This window comes from Mus pahari, chromosome 16, assembly GCF_900095145.1.
Source record: "Mus pahari chromosome 16, PAHARI_EIJ_v1.1, whole genome shotgun sequence".
NCBI lineage: Eukaryota > Metazoa > Chordata > Mammalia > Rodentia > Muridae > Mus > Mus pahari.
This window is the reverse complement of record NC_034605.1, coordinates 21,392,049-21,396,073: the sequence shown is the minus strand read 5'-3', so window position 1 is coordinate 21,396,073 and position 4,025 is coordinate 21,392,049. Positions and strand designations below refer to the sequence as shown.

Sequence of the window (4,025 nt, the reverse complement as noted above, 5' to 3'; positions counted from 1 at the left end):
ATAGGAGACTTTCGGGATAGCATTTGAAATGTAAATGAAGAAAATACCTAATAAAAATTTAAAAAACAAAAAACAAAACAAACAAACAACCAAAAAAACCGCCTCAACCTCCCTCCCTTCTAGCCCGCTGACGAGAGGTAGGAGGGAAAGAAGGTTAATAGGAGAAGCGGGTTGTGGACCTACTTTGTAGTAGTTCTTTGGGGAGATTCCACTCTTCACTGTCAGGATGCGAACAGTCCAGTTCACCAGCAAACGCCAAGCATGAATCAGTAGCACTGACGTGACCCAGCAGGAATCATGAGGCTCCGCTTTGTCGGCACGAGTCAGTGAATACCACCAGAATGAACCAGAATACCATGATAAATTTTTTGGTGCATTTCTCTCTATGAAGTGAAGACCAGCAAAGCATAGCAAGGTATTACAGTGCAAGAACAACCTTTCACTGCTTACGGGGTTTCATTTATACTCTTTCCAAATACCACACGCCCCCTGAAGCATCTGCTTCAGCAGACTATCCTTTCACAAGATAACTTCCTGAAAAGCATCACATGACAAAACTGAGTTTCCAAAGAAACCAGGACTTTCTGCTTCAGGTAAGTTGGTACAATAGTGGCATCAAGTTTGTTAGAGTAACCAATCGATCTCTGATTTGAGTAAAGGCCCACGCCATGAGATGGAACCTGTACCATGCTTCTTTGGTGGCTAAGAACCTGAAACTAGATAGGTCAGAGACATAGGGAAAATACTATTGTTCTGATAAAGGGATGTCATAATTAAATGATGCCTTATGACATTCTGCTACACTCATACATCAGTGCCTTGCTCAACCATCTTTAGAGAAGGCTCCTCTTGCTTGCTACGGAAAGTGACAAATATACTGACCTACAGTCAGACAACATGCAATGAGTAAGAGATCTTGGAACACTCAGCCTTAAAAGGGATGTGTCCATCAAATCCTTCCTCTCAGGGATCAGGGAGTTCTGTGGAAGAGGAGGCATAAAGAGTGTAAGACTTATAGAGGAGGCAGAATACCAAAGAATCAAGGCCTTTTAGAAACAAGAGGACTGGACACATATCAACTCAGAGAGACTGAGGCAACATGCTTGGGGCATGCACAGGTGGCACTAGATGGAGTCCTATCCCATCCTAATCCAGAAGCTATCTTTAATTGATGGTCACTTGCAAATGACAAATTAGTTTTCTTCAAGGGAGTCTTAATGGGGGAACCAAAGCACTCTTAAGAGTAGGTCCCGCAGGGCGTGGTGGCGCACGCCTTTCATCCCAGCACTTGGGAGGCAGAGGCAGGAGGATTTATGAGTTCGAGGCCAGCCTGATCTACAAAGTGAGTTCCAGGACAGCCAGGGCTGTACAGAGAAACCCTGCCTCAAAAAACTTAAAAAAAAAAAAAAAAAAGTAGGTCCCATTCCCAGCAGTATATGGTCAACAGAAAGCCAAAACCCAACTCAATGGCATCTTTGGGGGTTTGAAGATTCTTTGTCCAGATTTTTGTTTTGTTTTGTTTTGTTTTGTTCCTTTACAGATCCTTTGTGACTATATTATAGTCTCTGGCTTTGTGCTTTTAAAAAAGAAAGACAGAATGTGTGTCTGGGAGCTTGTTTAATTGATTCCAAGGTTGCTTCTGGAGAAGAAACTCTAAGAAGCAGTTCATGTAGAGTCCTCACATGTCATGTTTCCTTGGGGGGCGACCTTACTGAGCTGCTGTCAGCACTGACATGTTTCCACTGACGTAGCAGCTTGGTGGCTGCTCAGAGCTCTTTTTACTTCTGCATCCCTCCACGAAAAGTTTTCCGCTAAAGACCTAAATGTTTCTGTCCTATACAGTAAAACAGCCGGTTTCCAGTCACTCTCCCAGTAAAGAGACTGTGACCTATCAACACATTTACTTGGGATTGAATCGAAGGCCTTGCACTGGCTGGGCAACTGCTCTGCCACCAAGATACCACCCCAGAACCAGCATGCTCTGTGGAGGAAATCCAGTGTGTAGGTAGAAAGGGAGAAAAAGGAAAATAAAACTTTTTCTTAGGACTAAATATTGGTAGAAACAATAAGTGAACTTGCAAATGCTGTCAAGTAAAACAGCAAGGGAAGACGGGAAGAAGAAATTAGCTGATTGGTTACCTTAAATGCATCAGACAGAAAAGAAAGATGTTTTTCAAGTCTTCCTACCACTAGAAGGACTATAGTGTGTGATTGTGTGGCATGGAGACGCTTGCGCAGAGGCAGAGCATGCTGCATTTAGAGGCTCACTCTGCCCCTTGCTAGGCTTCTCAGAATTTTGGTTTCTTCATCTGTAGATGGGATGACTATAAAAAAGTTCCCACTTTGCAATGTTGTTTTGAAAATAAAATGTATCACTAAATGATGATGCTCGAATGATGTTCAACAAATATTGAACATGGTTATTGTTTTTTAGTTATTCTGCTGTGTGATCCATAGTCATTTAATCTCCTCCTATTTTTTTCTTCCTTAGAAGTTACAAGCTGTAAATGAAGAGGCACAAACCCATAAAATGAACTTTTCTTAGAGCAAGAACTGTTTTTCATTTATTGCTGTATTCCCAAAGATTACCCTAATGTTTGATGCATATGCAAGCATTTGTTGGTTAAATAAAAAAACTAGCATAAAATATAATTTTAACTGAAAGTGGCATGCATTGAATTATATCATCCCCAAATTCCTATGCTGAATTCTTCACCTCTGATACCTCATAATGTGATCCTATGTGGCAATACTGTTGATATAATTAAGATAAAGTCATACTGAAATAGAATGGGCCCCTACTCCAATACAAGAGGCACAGCCACCATGGGAGGATGACGACTAATACTGAGATACTTACAATGCAGTCCAGGAACACCAAAGATTTCCGTAAATCCAGAATCTAGAACAGAGGTTTTGTTCAGTGTCAGAAGGACAAAACTCAGTAACTCAGTGGATAAGAGCGAACACTTGCCACAAAGCCTAATGATCTGAGTTTAATTCCTCAAACCCATGTTGTGAAAGGAGAGAAACAATTTCCACAAATTTGCCTCTGACCTCAACCTTATGCCATGGCATATGTGTACTCACAATAACACACACATAAATATAAAAAAATAAAGTAAAATAAAACCCTCAATGACACAGTGAGCTCGTATTTGTAGCTCCTAGAACTATGAAATGATAAATTTCTGTTGTTTAAGGCATTCAGTTTGTGGTATTTTATTATTACAGCCTAACAGTTTGATAAGGCAAATTAGTAGCATTATCTCCAAATGCTATAATTCTACGATGGAGTGAATGTGCTCTGAAGAGAACCTCCAGCTGATATTATTTTATATAAGCACAAGAGTGAATGGTAAAACAAAGGAAACGAAAAAACAAAATCTTTTTCTTGGGTACAACTCTTCTCCGTGTTTAACTTCATTTTGTTTTGTTGAGACAAGGTCTTGCTATGTAATCTAGGCTGGCTTGAATTGTGGTTCTCCTGCCTCTTCCTCTAAAATGGTTGGATTATAAACATGTATCATTATCACATTCTTCAGTTAAGGATAGGAACAGGTCAATTGCCTGGCCCCAAGGCAAGAGGAAATCAGGAACATAGCCAATTTCAGAGCCCCAGTCTCTTCCATTTACCCAGACATGGAAAGAACTGATCCTCCTGCCAAGAATAGTGTATTGCTAAATGGACACAGTATACAGGCAGAGACAGTAACAGACAGTTCCATTTATTGATTTCCTGTAATCATTTTAACATGTTTACAAGACTAATAAGCCAAACTTCTGACTACGTGTGTGAGTTAATTAGGTTTCTCATAGCTGTGAAAATATACCAGACAAGAGTGACTTAAAGGGCTGCCATCTTGTGGGAGCGAAACCTACCCCTGGCTGGGAACAGCCTGTGCGGAGGTCTCTGGCCAGTATCACTTCCACCTGTCTACAAGCATGGGGAACATCTTTGCAAATCTCTTCAAGGGCCTTTTTTTAGTAGAAAGAAAGAAAAAAAGAAAGAAAGAAAGAAAAAA

General features: G+C 40.5%; 1 pseudogene; it reads left to right on the top strand.

Moving 5' to 3' along the window:
- Window positions 1-3,945: 3,945 nt before the first annotated feature.
- The window catches only part of LOC110334187, a 903-nt pseudogene continuing 823 nt past the window's right edge, over window positions 3,946-4,025 (top strand).